The following is a 20,785-nucleotide window of genomic DNA, read 5'->3' on the forward strand; positions in this document are numbered from 1 at the left end:
TTGCTGCCTGCAGGCTTGCAATGATGTCAGTGGAAACCCTGCTGCTCCTTCAATCAGAACCAACTCTCCTGTCAGGCAGCATGGAGCATCAGATATACCAAAAACAAATGACTCTGTAGCTGGATGTGTCAGAGGACCATGTCTACCTGTTTCATTCTTTCCTGAGTGATCAAGGGTTTGTAGGGGTTTGAAAAGTTGAGCCATACTGTATACTGTATCATGGGTGTTTTCAAACAAGATAGGAATAAAAATAAAAAGAATTGGTTAATTCCTCATTAAAAAAGCCAGATGCAAACATTCGGAGCTGCCTTTTTTAGAAAGAATTGAAAAAATAAAATAACGAAAATAAACGTTTACAAATATCCTATTGGTAACTGTGTGCCTTACTCCTCTCTGAAAGTGCAGTAGTATGTCGGTGCAGTATAGTTACATCTTAAAATAAAGAATGATACAGTGCACCTTTTTCATCTCTTAAAAATAAATATAATAATATAAAGCAACTTTTAGATTCCATTCTGACAAAGATGGCTGCACTTTCTAAAATATTCTTTTGGTATGAATATTGTGCATTCACTCTTCACACCAGCAAGAGAGAAAAAGTGATCCATCTGCTGCGGTTCTAGGCACAACCAAATTATAGAGAACTGCAGCCAGTAAAACCAGCTCCTTGACCAGTCTGTGATCTGTAAATGTAGGCTTTGATTAACTACTAAATCAATGGACCAAATTGATCTTTAAATGCTTTTGCTGGAATCAAAAAGCAGCACATGCCCCCAGCCCACCTGTCCAGTTGTTCTCTTGTCCTAGAAAAAGGGGGATGTCCTCCGCTGAGGATAGCACCTTTTGATAAAATTATGGGATGTGTTTTTACTCCCTGAGGATACCAAGATGTTCAGTAGTCAAGGAGTCTGAAAAGGACCAACCAAGCAATGCAATGTGATGCTGCTTGTCAATCAGATACACACATCTTGCCAGGATTTACACAAACAGGGCTTTTCTTACTTGAAATAAATCATCTCTTGTGAAGGCAGAAAAACTTGCTTGGCCAATTTCCCACGCAAAACGCTAACCTTGCAATTTATATCCTACATCATCTGCTGTTGTTCAGGAAGAAATGTCTTGATATCTTTCAAGTTGTGGGGGAGGTTGTTTGAAATGCTGTTATGAAAAAGATATGAATCAAAACAATTAATTTTTTTACTCTATCTACTACTACAAGGGCATTTTGAGATTATGCTGCAAGGTGTCTGAACGCTGATTCTGAAAAGCAATCTCCTAAATGGATTAGAGAAACACTTTACACCATCTGAATAATTTTACACCAGTTCCTATTTTGTTCCATAAGACCAGTTATCTATATGCTGTGAGATTTGCTGTCATTATTTTGGCTTAGAGTGTTATTTTCCAACTCAATACAATGGCTGAAAACTTCTCATGGCCTCTCTGTGTACTTCACCTTGCATGTAGCCCTGAAAACTGTGTTCAGAAACATTTTACTGACACGTCACTACAAGGAAAAAAAGAAGAAACAAACTATCCCTTTTACACCAACTAAAAAAATGTGACCCTCATTCAACACAAATACGTAGACCTATGGTGACAAAACCGTCAGAAGCGGACTAGTGGGAGACAATGGAGACACAGGCCTGAAAGACCACTAAGAATATTTTCTGCTGGTCAGTGGACATGGATTCCATCAGGTGCTCCACAAACTGCCACAGTCAAACACACTGATAGAATCCTTGACCAGCTTAGGGCTGTCAGATCGACCTTTCAGTCCTATGTCTCCATTGTCTCACCACCACCTCAAACATTTTTAAGTGAAGTGCTTTCCAAGTGGCTCCTGAGACTTGAAAAAAGCCCCGCAAGAAATGTAGCTGTATAATAACTAACCCTGATTGTACGTGACCACCATAAAATATCCTAGCTGTTTCAAGAGAAAAAAGAAACAGTAACTTAAAGAAGGGTCACAACCCAAATTCAAACTGAATACTAGAGGAAGAAAACATGTATGGTGTATCTCCTGTGGGTTCTGATGCCAATTACAAAAACAGGCCCTTTCTGCTAACCCTGAACCTAATCTTTCAATTCCTGCCCAACATCAGAACTCACAGGAAGTGGGTTAGAAAATCAGGTGTGTTTTCTGTTGCATTTAAGAGAACGTTATGATTTATCTGCAAACATTATGTGTAAGCAAGCTGTAGGCTCTTTATAAACCAACACCAGGTGTGAGGAATTTTAATATTCTATTTTTAATAAATCTGCACAGACACGTGCGTTTCCAACATCCTCTAAAGCTCAACACAGATAACCTGCATGTATTGAAGGGACATCGCATCCATCCCAAAGATATAAAAATTCCTACTGCAAAGAGTGATAACATGGAGGACGGGCATAGAACCATTTTTGGAAAAATTGCCAGAAATAAATAAGTTATGTTACCAACTCCTAGAATTGGACTTGATGGGAGCAGCCAGTTTTAAAATATAAGAACATATAAAAGGTTACAAATTAGAGGCCATTCAGACAAGCTAGAAAGTTTTATAGTGAGAAGCTAATTGATCCAAGAGCAACAGTCATCTTGTAGTGTCCTGAAAGAAACCAGGATATCAGCTTCAGCAATGTGACTGGCAAGCTTGTTCCATAACCCCACAGTCCTTTGTGTAAAGACATGCCTCCTGTTCTTGGTTAAATGCACATTCCACATTTCCACACTTTCTCTGTAGTGGGCGGGGAAGGTTGTGCATAGAAGCTACTTCAGTTTTTGCACCTGTGAAAGACACATGGATTTCCACATGCCTTGCTGAACCCCCCCCCTTTTTAAAAAAAAGTCATATTTTCATACGGGGACAAAATAAGAATGAATTTTTGTGCACAATTGCAGGACATCAGAGCTCTTCACTCTCCAGATCTCCTTCTCCATCACTCCGGTGGAAACTCAAAAAGCTGCAGGTTTTTAATCAGTTGTAATGGCAATGTGGTAGTTTTGTGTTGTTGTCCCGCTGTTTCTGCCCACTGGGCACACAATGGTTAGACCTGCTGCCTCACAGCACTGGGGCCCCAGGTTCAAATCTGGATCTGGCCATCTGCATGGAGTTTGTACTGTATGTCCTCCCCTTGTTCACGTGGGTTTACCCTGGCTGATCTGGTTTCTCTTCACAGTCCAAAAACACACTGGTAGGTTAACTGGCTTCTGGGAAACAAGCCCTGGCGTGAGTATGTACATGTCTGTGCCTGTGTGTGCCCTGCGACAGACTGGTGTCCTGTCTAGGACATATCCCGCCTTACGCCCGTTGCTTGTCAGGTTGGGCTCTGAGTCCCCAATGAATCTGAATTGAAAGAAATGGTTAGAAAATGAATGGATGGATTTGGTAAAACTTAAAGTGGTTAAATCGATTGCGAATAGCTTGACCTGCATCAGAAGTCACGGATGACTAAATGAAATGCACTACATTCATGTTGAGCCCAAGCAGTGCCAGATCAGCTTTTTGTTGAGTGTGTCCTTGATAAAAAAGTCACATAAAAAGTACATCAAATACTTGCAATGAAAGGGAAAATTGTTTAAATTTACACGAATCAAGTGACAAGTTTTGAAAAGGGCACAAATGAAAGAATATTGACAAACACCATGCACAGAGCTTGTTTCTTCCAAGCTTAAAAGTCCTTTCATAAACTGCAAGTATTTAAAGACATTTGACCAGCGGTTGCAGAAAATCACCTTAAGTTTCTGAAGGTGAAAAATTACAGTCTGTGTTTGAAGCCAACTCAGGCACCAACTGAAATAGTTACAAAAGGCAGAGTGTGAAGATTAATGGAATAAAGTGTTTTTTTAATGTACACTTGTTCTAGTCCATCCTCTCTACCTATCCTTGTTTCTTTAATCTCTTACAGCTGCCCAGTTCTCCAATAAATGAAACTCCACAAACATAACACTTCTTTACAGAAAATGTTGTGGGAGTCTGGAATAAGCTGCCCAGTTATGTTGCTGAAGCAGCTGGATGAGATCCTTGGATCCATTAGCTACAAACCTACTGTACAAACGGCATTCATGGGGCTAATGAAGTCTGCTCATTGTAACTGTTTTTATGGTCTTAAAATGAATTAATGGGACAGAAGCCCTATACTGTAGGAAAGTTTTCAGCTTACTTGGGTTTCTTAAAAACAAACCTCCAGATATCACAAAAACAAAAACAGATGATCACTTCATTGTGATGGTATGCCTATTCGTCAGATAAGTACTGAGAACTTGACAGCGGCAACTGGCAGTGGAGATAGTGAAAATCCACTTGATAAAGGATGATGGAAAAAAAACTAAAGCAATATATTTATACCCTTATGAGCAGGTGATCTGCAGGAGCTGGGGAATGGTCATTATTCCACTGTCCTTTCATAATGAGATTCATTAAAAATGACCATGGTGATTTTGAGGGGACTGCTCAGCTACCCTGTATTAAACAAAAGGCTACGTCTCACTGATTTTGTAGCATGTGTACAGTATGTTTTAAGCATGGTAGCAGACTTTAAAAAAAACATAAGAACTGCAATCTAAATGTGTTCAAATCATTTTGGATGTGAGTCAAATATTTAGTTTTGTTTTGTTTGTTTTGCTGGTTTTTGTATTTTCCACAATTACAATTTGTTATTATTTTTTTCTCCACCGATTTGCAAAGGCTGTGAAAAACTTTGCCAATGACAGCTTAAAAACCATATTTCCCTTTTCCATGTAATGTACAGTATGTAGAGTTTTACACAGACAGATAAAACATACAGTAATACAAAAATGTACAGTATATGTCTAATATAGTAATGCGTGACAAATGAAATATTTAATTTTAATCTTAAAGCAGGGGCAGAATGTCATCATTGGACTTTGCAGAAAGAAAGGTTTTAGGAGGCTGTGAAAGAATTATATCTATGTTCCACAACCAGCTCATTAACTAGTGGACATCCATAAGCCAAGTGGCTTTTTAAAAACTCCCATTCTCATATCCCCATCTCGTGTCCTTGTTGTTATGGATTTTTATTAACAAAATAAATTTTGCCAGCTGGGAATGAGTTATTTGTCAGAAGCATAAGAATATTTAATCAAAATTCACACAGTCAGCAAATTTGCATTGGTATGTCTTCAACAACGAACGTAGTCCACATGATGGTGGTATTGTTGAATTTGTATTATTTTTGTCTTGCACTTGGGACCTGAAAACTGTCAGAGCGATCTCAGTGGAAATGAATGCACATCTCTCATCTTAGCAAGCGCACCCCCTGGAAACAGAAACCATTGTGTGCATTCCTGTGCAGAGGAAAGTGGTCTCATGGTATTATTGCATTTTAGGCATTTGCAACTCTCATTCCTTTTCTGTTGTTTTTTTTTGCTGGCTTGCACTGTGTATTCAAACTTTCTTAACAATGGTGAGCCAGGCTGGAGCAGTGCAAGGAAAAGGACAGACAGTCTGAATGATGATACTGGTGACCTATGGCCACAGCTGCACTGCAGCTGCATTTTGCATTCCTCCAGCAGGTTTTCCTTTAATGCCTTGAAGCCTATGATAGTTGTTGAGGGACAAAAGTCATATTTCTTATTTCTAATTGGGTGGAGGCCTTATATCCTTGGCAGCTTTGATGATGAGTCTACCCTTTTGTAAGGTCACTAAGCTATAGTCTTGTATCATGCCTGGCTAGACTGCCTTGTACTGTAGCTAAGTGTTAATATTAAAAGACAAAGAGTACATTGACAAATGAACTGCAGTTTAATGATAAAATGCCTTGATTTCATTTTTCAATCTTTTTTGTCACCCTAGGTCTTCAAAGAGACGAGGATTACATTGCGCTAAAAAAAACAGCTTGCATCCAGCTGGGTTCAAATGCCTCGAGGAAATCTGTGACTCCCAATGTTGCACAAATTTGCTTTCTCTCTCCTTTTCTCTCACTGTAATGCACATCTTTAACAATGACATTTAAAGCACCCCTGTCCTGCTGTCTCCTCAACCCACTCCCCGGCATCTCATTCAGCTTTGATGGCAGCCACAGGAATGTGCCACCTTCACAACCCCTGACCTCTTACTCCATGCAAGGCATGGTGGTGCTTTCATCAGTCCCTCCCCTGGGACAGAAGTCATTTGTACAAAGAGGATGTCAATGGAGAAGTGCGTCCTTCTCCCAGAATCCTCTCAGGGGTTGCCACATGCACACAATGCCCATGAGGCAACTGTCGGATTAGTACATGACAGCACATTGGACTGCTATTATTACAAACTGCATTCAAGTGCCAACCTAAGTTTTCAGAGCTACTCCCATTTCCTGCACTGCTGCGCAGTTGCCGGAGTGTTTCACATGAGATTAAGGCAGCTCCATTATTTCGATTGTTTGCATTGTGCCTCCTTGCCTGTGTCCTTTACAATCTTTGGATGGGCTCCGTCACTGAAAACAAACCTGCTCGGGGGTAGCTCTGGTCTCCTTCTCTTTGGCAATGTGCACGGAAAAGAGCACTCATACACTTTAAACACAAGCCAGAATCAGACTTTATAGGACTTTGTTTTAAAAACAGAACTCAAACTGTCGATGCAGAAAAAATCAAATAGAGAATGTTCCTGGTTTTCAGGTTGATTTATGAGAAAACAGTTGATACTGTTGATGTTGCTCAGTTCTTATCTAGGTGAGCCTCGTTTTGAGCAGCCAGAGCCCTAGCAGCACCTAGAGGGCAGACTTGAGCCAGAGCCATTCATTTCCTTTAACAGTGACGCAAAAACTCCTCTGCCAAAAGGTGGCACTTGTAACTATTCTTACATGTATAAGAAGCAATTTACACATAAAAAGGTTACAAACGAGAGGAGGCTATTTGGCCCATTTAGGCTTTTTGATAGTTTATAGCTAATTGTTTGAAGGATCCAAGCCAGATGTTTATTAAAAGTGTATCAGGTTCAGCCCATGGCTGGGTAGCTTGTTCCATACTCCCACAATCTTTTATGTAAAGAAGTGCCTTCCATTCTCAGTCTTAAGTGCACTTCTACATAGATTCCACTTATGTGGTTTGTGTTTTAAGGACTATCTCAATCCCATTTTGAATACTTGTATCAGGTCCCCCTGAAGTCCTCTCTGTTCCCAACTAAAAAGGTTCACTTTCATCTGCCTCTTAGTGTAAGACATCCATTTAAACATAAATATGTAAATTAGTGCTCTTTGTTGGACTGATACAAGAGCAGCACTATCTTTATTATAATGTATTGATCAAAACTGTACAAAATATTTTAAATGAGGCCTTATTAGCAACCCTAAAAAGGAGGTGATATCTTTGCCCTAAGGGTCATGCATCCTGCTTATCTTTTACAGATGAATGTGCCTCAGTCTCTGAAGTTGCCATTTGTGGAATAAAGGAACAATAGGTTTATTCCATGCTGAAAAGAGAAGAAAGAAAACACAATGTTTCGGCTGTGTAAGGGTGTAAGGGTGTTTTGTGGAATAAGACTACCAAGAGGAGTGCAGGTCCCAGACATTGGTGAACCCTGGATGGCAGAGCAGAATGACATACTGTACATTACAGCCCATCAGAACCTGGGGGCTCTAAAAAGGATTAAATACTTTTTTGTCTATTTGAAAACAATAATAAGGAAGACAGTTGTGCTTTATTTCATCTTTTAGTTGCATCAAACAAACCAAGATAAGCAGACTTAACTGGACCACTTCACACCTTCCAATTCTAAATCCCCAAAATTAAGATGTGGAAATCTTTCTGAACAGCTTGCATTTGCTGTACTTTTTTTAGTAGTTTATGGTTTGACTATTTCAAGTTGCATCAAGGAAAGGTCAAACCACCCACACCTATAACTTCAGGAGACAATGTGTAAACTGTTCTCTGAATATCAGCTTAATTAAGAATTGAACAATTTCACCAAGAGGTCAACAATGGCCTACGCAGCCTTCTAACAATGTTGGTAATGTGAGCTGTCTTACACTATAAGCTCTCCACAAGAACAACAGAACAAGGATGACCTTGGGTGTGGTGGCCAATATTATTCGCTCTAAGACATCCAGGTAAAGATGAAGGCTTGTTACTATTATGGTTCAGGGGCCTTTGTGACCTCCTAGCAGTTTTATTGTGGAGGGCAGCCAAAATTTAGCCCTAGTTGACATCTTCATGACCGAAACTCGTTGTCTTTTTTGCTACATTTATGCCTTTGTTTGTTCCTGAAACCTTTGGTGCAGTTTCTCTGTGAATAGGAGACAGATTTTCTGCATTTTGGTGGAGAAGTAACAAAATATGCTGCCAGTGCTCAGCGAGCTGGTATTGAATTGCCTCTCTGACCTTTTTAAATTCAAGCTTAGTTATCGGGAGAGGAGCTCTGAGGCATGCTGGGGTTTAGCTCCAATCTCTGATGATCACAACCTAGCAAGCTTTAACTAGGCTTTTTTTCACTTTTACACGGTACCTGAGGAAAAAGGTTATATTACCCCAGTTGAGCCAACAATTAAATTAGGAATTGAATGTCCAGGAAGAAAGAAAACCAAAGAACTCCTGAAAAACCTTAAAACCTATATTGACCACTTCCAGAAAAGCTTGAACCTATAACAGAAGCATGGTCTACTACCTGAGCATGAAATAATTTTCTTTTGTGTGCAATCCAAAATAGAGAGAGCTAAAGAAATTAGGACATTTGAAAAAAAAATCAAGGAACTTAAATAACAACTTAGCTGAACATAAGAATAATTACAAATGAGAGGTCATTGTTTCACTCTTTAGTTCAGAAGGTTGACTGTGTCAATACATCCAGAAGGTTAATTTTGTTACTTTGAAATATAAAGCAAAATATTTATATTATTCCCTATTAAAAATTAATTACATTCTTGTACTATACTAGTACTGTATAACACAATAGTTAAATCACAGAACTGCTGGCCATGATATATTCTACTGCATTTTAAAGGTTTTAAGTGCTTTTACAAAAGGTTCTGTACTCAGGTTCGTAACATACAGTAGCAACTGTTTTTTTAGTCTAATTATACAGTATATTATCAGCAAAGCATTTTTTTCTGTTCATTAATGAGGGCTTTTCCAGCACTCAGACATTTTCGCACATTTGTTAAGCAGTTCCTAACAGCTGTCAGCTTCAACCAAATTTCTGAAAAATGCATTTGTGCATTTTTTTTTTCCCCAGCCAAATTGACTGTGCAAGCAGATGGACCATTACCAGACTTTTCCCAACAGAAATGTGATCCAGTTGGGAACTGAAGGGTGGTTTATTGTGATGTGTGACTGTTATGTGTTTTTATATTAGTTACAGTACAGGCAGTTGGCCTGCATCCTAGACTTGGTCCCTGAGCACGCGTGACGTATCTTGACAAATGAAAGGGAAAGTGTGAGTCACGAGATTTTCTCGCTAGGCTAAAATTAAAAGTAGGACAGGAAATGTGTATTTTATATCCCCATGGAATATGAATATCCTCAATGGACCTATTACTATCTCATAAATTGACGCAATTAACTACACACAGTTTTTTCTTGTAGATGCTGCATACTGTAGGTACTTGTAAAGTGCACATACTGTACAGTATAGTACAGTGCCCTGCAGAAGTATCCAGACCCTTCTTTTGGTGCCCTAGTTTGTAAAATAACAAAATGAAACATACACTTTTTTCCCAAATTAATGGTTTATTCAAAACCTGAATGCTCAGACTGAAGCAGGGGAAGATAAGTTACAGTAAAAGTCAGCAAAAGTTAATGAGAAAAAATAAAATATGTTGACTGCGTAAGTATTCTGACCTGTGAAGTCAATATTTGGTGGAAGCGCTTTTGGCAGCACTGCCCGGGTGCAATTTTTGACCAATTTCGATTACTGGCATCAGTGTCAAGAGTTTTCACAGATTCTCAATAGGATTCAAGCCAGAACTTTGACTTGGCCACTCGAGAACATTCACTTTCTTATTCTTAAACTTTCTAATTCTAACTCTTATTCTGTTTTACAATAACCTTGTGATTTGGATCATTATCCAGCTGAAGGGTGATTTTTTATTCCAGTTATAGGTCTGGAGCTGGTTTCCTCTAAGCTATGCTAGTACTTTGCTCCATCTATGATCCTATCAGTCTCGACAGGCTTTCTAGTCCCTATTGATGAGAGAACAGGACTATAACAAAATGCAAAATTCCACCATGCTGAACTGTAGAGATGGTGTTGACTGAGTGATGCACTACCGTACAGAGTATTTATTCTGAAATCATGTGAAATTATGTGAAGCATTATTATTGCACACAGACAGGAGACGTTCAACTAATTGTGCGGCTCATTTAGGTAACTCTGTGCACCCAAATTAAAAGGGAATTGCAAGGCTATTTTTATATTTTGGGAGTTAGAAAGAATGAGCATTGATGAGTGCATTTCAAACCACAATAAAAATAAAATGTACACAGTAACTTCTTCCAATTTACATAATAAAACAGAGGAAATTTCCAGGTATGCGCAGCGTCATGTTCTACAATTCAGAACAAGGCAACAAGACTTCCGGTGACGTGTTGCAGCCTTATTACATTGTATAAAAACAGGCTTGTGAATACATCTCTTTTAATCCAATAGAAATATTGCTTTCGATTTTGAGACGGTTTTGCCGACAAATACCACTTACTTGTACTAAATACTCACATTGGAACTGTTATTCAGTGAAATGTCTGCTGCACAACCTCTACTTATTCGCTCCTCGCATTACATTAGTCATTACAGTGACTAGTGAGCAGGAAGGGCTGCCTCATGTTGTAATTCATGGGAACGCGAATGTCAGTTTGTGACAACATGGAGACTTGCAATACTTTCACAAAGTTCATGATTTTAAGTCGAAATTTGTGAAATTTTCCTTTAACATGAATTTATTTTGTTACAGAGATGTAATAACCGGTCTGAGAAATTGGGACCGCAGTTCCCCTTTAATTTAGGTTTGCCAGAGCAAAGGGTTTGAATTTTCATTCATTCTGTTTTTTGCTTTGAATGTGTGGAATGAGTTATATAACTTAAATAACTTTTTGATTGCTACAGTACTTCAAAGAGTCACTATTGCTAGCTTTAAAGCAAAATAATGTGAAAACTGCACAGGGATCTGAACACTGTTGCAAAGTACTATATATATACACAAACAGTTCATACATTATTATTATATTATACTATGTATACTTCTAATGGATAAATGGTTTTGTATGTAAGACACAGTGCTACTCTAATTGCTTTGAAAAATAATCGTGTCCTCAAATTTCAGTAGTGAAATGTGAATTAAAGGATACCAAAGGCCAAGCAGTTGAAACTGAAAATTGAATTTGGGAAAACTGCATTTAAACTGAAGACAAGAGGCACATATTAATCCTTTAAAACACTATGTCTATTTAGTTTTATTAATAAGTACTTACAGAACCATTTCAGCTCATCACAGGACTGCTATTGGTGTACAGTAAATCCTCCAAAACACACAAGATGGGAATGAACATATTGTACATGGTTTTAAGGAAAGAATGACAATGTTCATCCAATCCTGTTTGCACTTGGTTCACCTACTCTGTTATCTTGTGAATTTTCCACTCATTTTTGCATTTCTCTTCTGCAGTGTCACAGGTACAAATACTTCAGCATACTTTGCTGCCCTTATGACATTTTGCATAGTACGGCTCATGGATTGAAGAGTGCATTACAAGTGTGGTGTATGCAGTCAGACCCTGGAAGTGTGACATGCTTACATTAGCTCAGACAAACAAACCCCACACTGCTAAAAAAGACAGTCCCTTGGTCTGGGAGCTTAGAGTCCCAGGAAGTGATGTCACCCGTAACAGCCTCTTCATTCTTACACTGTGAGATCTGTTTTGCAAGAATCAAGTATACTGGAAACATGTTTGGAAAGTACCAACACAGGAATTTGAGTGCCGAATCAAAACGGCAGATGTCAGGTCATAAGGTCGGTGAGTGACAGATACAATATGGTCCTTATTCGCTTAACCTCCCCTGTCCGGGCGTCCCTTTAAATAGATGCATCCATGCCCTAAAGGAAGCATGAAGCTTGCAGTCTGAATGGAATTCTAGCTCAGGCTCCTAAAGGTTTGACAGCTGGGTTCATTGAGTTATGAAGGGAGACACTGCAACTGAGGATGTTGTGACCTTCTAGAGAACACGTTGCCTGCCGTGATCTCTGCCAGATACCAGGGAGGAAACCTTTCATTCCCTCTGCAATCTTACTCTTGAACACTGCAAAATAACGCTCTTATCTCATGAATAAGAGATAATGTCCTGTGTTCTTTTTGGTGATGTCTGTTTTTGTTCTGGAGATAATATAGCCTGAACTGAACTGCACTGAAGATGCAGTTCCACGGCTGCAGAGAGTGAGGCGCTAGGGGGTAAGCTTTGCCATGTAAGGTCAACCAAAGGGCTTGGGTAGTGATTGGTTCTGGTGGTACAGTCTCAGGAAGGTAATTCTGGTCTGACACTGGGGGTGGCACTATGGCATGGAGCACGCACTGACTGGGAGATCACACTGGGGCTGACTGGCAGATCACAAGCAGGATAGAGACACCCCTTTAGAGACCCCAAACAACACCTGAAGGCAATTATTATTATCCCCTTGCCCCCTTTTTTATTTGCTGTTGCTGCTGAACAAAAAGAGATAAGTTATCCAATGATGCCAAGGTTATTAGTCCAGTTCCCATACATTTTCAGTCCTTTAATGCTCTACAAAAGGAAAACACTTCAATACTATACTGTACCTCCATTCTTTCTCCTACTGCAGAAGATGCCTCCAATTAATTTACTTGACATAAAGTAAAAAAAAAACATAACGAATGCCTTGTCCTACAACTGTTCTTTCTCTAAAACAAAAGGTAGCTTTAACAGCTAGCGAAAAAGATGGATGACATATTGTTTGCAACAAAGGGAGTAAAAATAAAGCTTTCTGCTACTGTACCTGCAGGGGGATCCAATTTTATCATAAGTGTACCTTATCTGGAAATGCAGTCACTGGCACAGATTAAACCTTCTTAATATAACCAAAAGCCTGATCCTTAAAGAGGTTGCTCTGACATTTTCAGGTTCTTTTTTTAATTCCGTGTTGCTACTTGCTATTCCTTCTAGTCTCACCCCTTAGTTTTGTTTCTGCAATGTTGATTGGCCAAGTGGAAATTCACCTGAGTAACCAACCCATCTCTAAGGAAACTAAAGAGTTTCCTGCCTCAATGTCTGGTCCCAATTCTCTTAAACCTGGGACAGGAATGTTCCAGAGCTCCTGGGCCCTAGAGCATGGCGCCTGTTAAATTAAGCCCTGTGCTGTTTGTCTGCGTTGAAACACTCATGTTTCAGGTGAGCTGAAACAAGCTGCTGAGGACAGGGAAACACAATTTTAGAATTTGCTGCAATAAGAACAAAAACCTTGTATAACTAACACGTTATGGCACTACCCCTGTGGGAGAATTGGATTTAATTATAAAAGAATGTACTTTAGAGTGGTGATAGCAATGTCTTTTTGCTCATGTTTTTGCATAGGAACAAACAGAGGTTAATTCTAGGCTGAAAAGTAGAGAGAAAGAACACAACTTCCTCCTTTTTTTTAACACAACTCAGGTGTCAACTTGAAGAGGGATTAACAGTTTAAACACTGTTTTTTTTCTGCCTGCTTTTCAGCCTTGAATTAACCTCAGCTTGTTCCTTTGCAGCCCAATATAGGCTGATGCAACACACTCTTTACAAGGACACAACTACCATTCTTTTAATTAGGACAGGGATTGGTGTCCTGGTGGCACTGCAAAGACTTTAAATAAAAAAGACTTTAATTTTCTTGAGGAAGTTTTTTCTTTACATTTTCCTTACTTGACATCATGTCACCTTGTGCCTGCAAAAAATTGTCCCCCGATTTTGTACAATCCATAACAATGCAGCGAATGGCATGTATCAGAAGGACCCGAATCACAATCACAGGCCAATATCAGTGGGAAACTGACTGGCTCCTGCTCTGGCTCCCCCTGTGACAGCGGATGAACTGTGGGGCGACCCTCACTGTGACGCTTGGCACCTCTTCAGTAGAAACACACACTGGGTTGCACATCTTACTACAGGTAATGTTTCATAACTGTGGGTGGGACGGCACACACTATTTTATAAAGTTTTATAAAAGCACAAATGTACATGTTCCATATTACTACTTAAATGCTTTTTACATAGCCATCCATCGGTCTTCTAACTGCTACTTCCAATTCAGGGTCATAGGAAAGCCAAACCCATCCCTGTGAGCAACAGGCGCAAGGCAGGATACACCCTGGATGGGATGCCAGTCCATCGCAGGGCAGACACATAGACATGCACCCACTTACAGGGCCAGTTTTGCCAGAATCCAATTAACCTGCCCGTATGTTTGTGGACAGAGCACCTTGGGGAAACCCATGTGAAGATGGGGGAAACATACTGTACTGTAGAAACTCCACACAAAGACAGGACTCCAAGTAAGAACGTATTGCGTATACCTCCCCAGGTATTGTTTATTGTGAACACAAATTGATCGGTTTATACTATAAGCCTGCTTTATGAAGAATATTTCAAGACATGTAACAGCAAAATAAGAAGAATTGATGTACTGTAGGTGTTGCACTGCTAATCTACAGTACACCCCAGCAACACAGCCCCAGCTAACTCAATGTCTTGGCTTCCCAGAGAAGACATCCATCTAGTCCTTACAAACATACACACACACTGAAATGGATGAATCGTCAATCCCTCAAGATTTAGAGCAGCGAAATGTCCCTGTGTTTGTATTTTAATAAAAGGTCTTACAGATGTGGTAAATTACCTGTGGATATTTCTTAAAGTCACTCGTATAGCTTAATAGATTACACTGTCCTGTCTCCTGAGGCAAAAGATTCCAATGTGCAACTGTTTTAAATATCTCAGCAATGCTTGTAAATAGGATAATTAAGCATTGCAAGTTGGTGCCTTTTTCTTTCCAGCTCTGCTCCAAAGGGTGTTCCCTGACAAAAAGATGCTGCCACAAGTGGCATAATACTGTCACGGCAATGTTTTACCGCAAATTATGTTTGACGGTAAACTAAAATGAAAACAAAGAGTAACAAGTTTATCGTAACAGTACACAGATGGAGACTCTTTAGATGACTTGAAAAAAACATATGTTTTCCTGTCTAGAGGAAATCTCATGTTCAACTGTCAGAAAAATACTTTAGAAAGCAATCTCCGAGGCCAGCCAATTGCAAAAAAGGGGGCCTCATCCATCATCAATGCAGTATCATTTAGTTAGTTACAGAAGCATTGGTGGGTGTTTTGTTTCAAGTGGAATGTAAAGTCTTTAAAGTTAAAAGTGCCACAGAAGGCAAACACCTGTTTAGCGCAAGATTCACGATGAACAGGTTTGACATTTTATCATAAGCGTCCTTGTGCTCTGCCAGTCACTGAGAGCTGAAGAAGATTCTGAAATTGTTGGAATCCAACCAAAAGATTATTCAGCACAATGAAAGCGTTTGGTTTGATGTTGCTAATAACAAACACAAAAGCAGCTGGTGACAACAAAACAACGGGGAAACAATTAAAAAAAGATCTGAAGTCTTTTTTTGGAGCCACGTTTCACAAGACAGCTGCAAGATTGAGCAATTGGGTGCCAGATTTACCTAGGTAACGTAAACAGAATTAAAATGAATGAATAAGAATTTTCAAAGACAATCCTGAAAATTCAGTGCAACCAACATAACGGAAATGTAAAAAACGCAATCTTTTACAGGTACGTTTGTAAGGAATATGCAGCACAGCACTGCAAAGATAAAACGAATAACCACATAACTACAACACAGCACCAGGCACAAAACTGAGCAGTCACAAACACAGCCAGGTCTTGTGCATTGCACGTTATGCATGATCCAATGCAGATTGTTAAGCAACGAGTATAAACAGGGGTGAAATAGCTCAGGGGACATTAGCCATTCCAACACTGTGGAGGGTGTTCTTATGTTCTATATATTCAGTTAAACAATATGTGAATACCCTATGCAGAAAACTGAGGGCATTCTAAAACAACCATACTTACGCAAAGAATTTTGAACCCTTTCATGATTAAACAACCAGGAACCAGCCAAAGAGTTATTATGTTCTTGTAAAGTTGGGAAAATGACACTCTTTCAGGTGGTATTAGGATACTCTTAGTTTCCCTACATATCCCACAGACCCTCGGTGCTATTCCTGGATAACGTTTCCGAATGAGTTAGCCACTTGGGTTCTCAATCATGCTGTAAATCCTTTGTCTTCACAATGCTGGTTGCAGAGCTCCAGAGGAGCTGCGAGGTACAAGGGCATCAGAGAGGATGCTGCCACGTTGCAAGGATTTGTTTTTATGCTCTGCAGCAAAAGACAGCGACAGGTGGGAAAATGGCTGGAAAGAAGTGTCAGGACCACTTAACACCTGGAAGAACGGCTGCCCGTGGCAACAGCAATGTGACAGTGCTGCTGCCTGACTTTAGGAGATGAGGCAGGAGCTGTGACGTGTGTGCTCCAGGAAAAGGGCAGAAGACAAACTTGCAAATCTCTGCTGCCTCATGTAAGAGCAGGCGCGTACTACCACCTTTCCTTCTGAAAAAATGATTTCATGAACCTAGTCTGAGTCCTTTGATCTAAGGAGAAGATTCTGCTTATTTGTAGAAGACAGTGTTCACACACAACCAAAGTTCAGAGTGTGGACTATTGCTCTAGGACAGGAAACTGATTTAAAAAACTTGTCTTGAGCTTCATCTGGTTTGCATCCAGCATTAAAAATGTAAAACGCACAAAGAACAGAAGGTGAAACTGGGTTCAACACCTGAGTTAAAAACATAGCGCAACTCAGACAAAAAGCAGTGCATGTATATTTCATTCCTTAGACAACTGAGTAAGAGTGGTTTAGCTCAGGAGCCAGTGGTCCATTTGAGATAAATCAGGAGAAAAAAAAAGAATAGCAGCCGATACATTTTTCAAACTGATGGAAAATCAAATCTAAATAATAAAAAAGGCCTGTCCTCACCAAATCAAACCATCCACAAGAGTAAAAGGTTTTCTTTTTATGAATCTCTTAACTCACAAGGACCATGATGCATTCCATATTTAAACAGAAGTCCAGAGATATACATATTTAAACTGCGGTGTAACTTTAGTGGCAAGATGAATTTGACAGAGCAGGCCTTTTTTTGTGAACAATGCTTTTTTGATGGGTGGCTGCATCCCAATGAGATGTGTTATATGATTGTTAGGGGAGGCAGCATGCCGAAAACCTGGTTCAATTCCAAACCTGGGGTGCTATCTGAGTGGAGTTTGTATGTTCTCCCTGCGTTCACTTGGGTTTCCTCCTGGTGCTCCAGTTTCCTCCCACAGTCCGAAGATATACTGGTATAGTAGGTTAATTGGCTTTTGGGAAAATTGGCTCTGGTGTGAGTGTGTGTGTGTGTTTGAGTCTGTGTGTGCCCTGTGACTGACTGGCATTCATATCCCAGGTATACCCTGCCTTGTACTCCCTGCCTGTTGGTATAGGCTCCGGAAGATATAGAACAACTATATCAGTGGCAGTGATAGTGTGTTTTTGTAGTGCACAAATACAATAATTATTTGAACTAAATGGACATAATGGAAATCACAGTGTTAAGAGTTTTACCTCAGCTGCCTTTCACTCTGTTCTCCAGTCTTATCTAGAAGACTATTCCATCCTCACCCGAAAAAAGCCCCTTTCAGAGGGAGAAACCCATTCCATCATTCATTGTATTTTGAAAGAGCAGACCCTTTGTTTTATTTTGATCCGCCTAACATTAATATTAAAGGACAGCTTTTGCTAAAAAAGGAGGATCTGGGCTCAGAAATATTTCACCCTTCACCTTTAATTCAAGCTCATGTGTGCCAGAATGGAGGGAAGGAGCTTTTAAACCTCCTCCATAAAGATACTAGAACAGTATTTAACCCTAGGATGCAGTCCTGGAAACTCTGGAGTTTTTCATTATTGCACTTCAGGGTACATTAGGTCTGGGACTGCAACCTCCATCTGCCATTTCTTTTCCAGTCTTATTCTAAAAATAACAGTTATACTGTATATTGCTCAGCCAAACAATTAAGTCCATCACGGTGTCTTATCTTGTTCAAAGTACCTGGAAAATCTGGAAAGTAGAACCAGACCAGATTATTCTGACACCTCCTTCAGGACGAATTTGTTTACACAAAAGGCTGTGGGAGTATGGAACAATGCTGCCTGGGCATATTTTCAAAGCTTCTTTCAAGAAGCTGCCTCCTGAGATCCGTGGATCAATTAGCCGCTGAAAACTCAAACTACATCAGCAGAATGCCCCTCTCTCATTTGTAATCATGAATCATTATTATTATTTGCAATCATGATTTATGTACTCAAGTGAACTTCATTAGAGATGAGAAGCATGTGCCTTTATTGCTTACTTGAAGGCAACATCCAACCTGGCTAATGTGTCACACCACATCCTAATGTTTACAGGAAGTGGCTTGCACATACTGTAAATCAAAGGTTAGCATGATTTTGGATAAAAAAGACCTACTAAATCAACTAGAATTAACGTCATATCTGTTGATCTGTAATATCTGTTATATCTGTAATCACTGCTGGAGGTGAAGCGACCTATCCAATTGTTTTCCCACTGATTCTGGGATAGCAGTTTGTACATAACATTCTCAGCTGTCTTATTGTCCATTTAAAAAGAATTAGATTAACTTGCCCTGTAAATCTACAAGGTGCAAATTCAGCTGAATTTGTGCTGCATTAGTGCCAATACAACCTGACATAATACTGCTGAATTGCAAACCATTTGGGCTTCCTTCTGTACAGTATCCTGCAATGCAGAATCGCCATATTTTAATCATCTTAGCTTTTTTTGTGACCCCCCTAGCACCAAAAAGAGGTGAAGGGGCTTCAAGGTCTTGCCAGAGCCATGCAGTATGTGTATCCCATACTGCTTGCTGAAATTAGTACTGAGTGAGCAGTGACGCCACCCAGCAAGTCACAGAGATTCCCTGGGAAGCTCACCCAACAATGGCAGCAATCCCGACAGTTGTTCACAACTGCTGCACGATTCCTGGTCACTGCTGACAAATGACAGTGCCCAGACTTGAACTGGAAAGATTTCATAAATGCACTGCACTTCAGCTCCTCCAGAAAACAGCTTTGCCAAACTTGGCAGAAAATAATTGGTACAAAATCTACATCTTCTCATTTGCTTTCTCCAAGAAGAAAATGTTTTCAAGATCTGTATAGTATGGCAGATTGCTTTTCAGGTCTTGTTACTCAGAGGCGGTACAGCAAATGAAATTGGTGTACTGTAATTTCAAAAACAGAATCTCAAATTCTTATTTGTAAGACAACAAAAGATAGAGATATGGAAATTGTTCACGATATTACATTTTCAATATTTCATTTTACAGAATAGAAACAGGATAACAGTTTTTTCCAGTTTCTCAAAACGCCTGAAAAATGGAAATGATAATATTTCCAGGGACCTATGTAAAGAAGGTTTCAGCACCTTTAATGAAAAAAGAAATGAAAACACGTACTGTATGTATATACAGTATGTACTGTATATAGTGTATGTATATAGCACATACACAGATTTGTCAGAGTGTAATAGTTTTTGGATGCTATTGCTTAGATGTTTTACTCGCTGCCTGCAGTTATACAGCACATCCTGTATCTTCTGTGTTATGGGTAGCGTTTACACTAAAAATGAATACCTGAAAAGGCATAATGACTTCAATTGCAAGTATTAAGACTTGTCACAAAATAGAACTGAAATATGATCAAACTGACTTGCATGCATTGCTTGCCATGTGATTGACATCACAAAATAGAAAACAAAATCTATTCAATTACTGAGCTACAATGGGGTATTTGTGTTTTGGGAGATCTGAAAATATACTGTCTCCTTTGGCAGTATGTGCTATATACAGTAGTGTCCGATTTTCTTCTGTTTCACAACAATTGTGCACAATGCACAACCAGATTGACTGTATGCTTTAAAAAATCTACTGAGAAAAGAATATAATGAACATTTTTTTAGCTACTGAATCCGTTTGTTAGATGGCAAAAAAGACCCTTATTTCTGTTGCAGAGAGAAAACGTCTACATGGATCACTGCACTGCTAATTAAGCACATGAAAAAAAATACTGCTAGCTGTGGAAAAAAAGAAAATATAGTGGCTTGGTGGAGGAAAAAAAATGAATTACTGATTGAGCAGTATATGCCAAACAGAAGACACCCATGCTAAAAATAGTTCATAACATGAATTCTCTCTGGCAGGAGCTTTTCCATGAATTCCCTCCAGCTTCCAAATAGCACTCAGTGACTACTACTGCACTAACGCAACACTTAAAAAAATTGTGTTTCGCACGAAGATTAAATACTGACTCCACCACATAAAACAGATATTTTGTAATGCTTGAAGCCAAAAATTGGCTAAAGCCCTAAATTTTCTTATAGGGAGAAACTGCAAATCTAAATTTGAAAATTTGAGACTGTGAAAAGAATAAAAATACAAAACTAAACCCGTGTCACTTGTAATTATTTATGCGTTCATTAGTGTACACTCAACTGGCGCAACACATAAAAATGTCTTTTCAGAAATGTGTTTTTAAATGGAGATTTTTTTAAATGTAAGATGTCTGCAGGTAAAACATGTTGTTGCAATAACAAGGCTGTCAGCTCTGAAGACGGCAACAAAAAAATATAACAGCATTGAGAAATCAATATGACCACACAAATATTTTTATTTGATATTTTCCATCACTGCAAATGTTTCATGATGACAAA

General features: G+C 39.3%; 1 protein-coding gene across 1 annotated transcript in view; it reads right to left on the reverse strand.

Moving 5' to 3' along the window:
* slc8a3 (solute carrier family 8 member 3) overlaps nucleotides 1–20,785 on the reverse strand; it is a 137,774-nt gene that overhangs the window by 41,263 nt on the left and 75,726 nt on the right. The gene's annotated exons all lie outside the window — the stretch shown is intronic.

The sequence above is a fragment of the Atractosteus spatula genome, chromosome 9 (genome assembly GCF_055471065.1).
Source record: "Atractosteus spatula isolate fAtrSpa1 chromosome 9, fAtrSpa1.hap1, whole genome shotgun sequence".
Taxonomy (NCBI): domain Eukaryota; kingdom Metazoa; phylum Chordata; class Actinopteri; order Semionotiformes; family Lepisosteidae; genus Atractosteus; species Atractosteus spatula.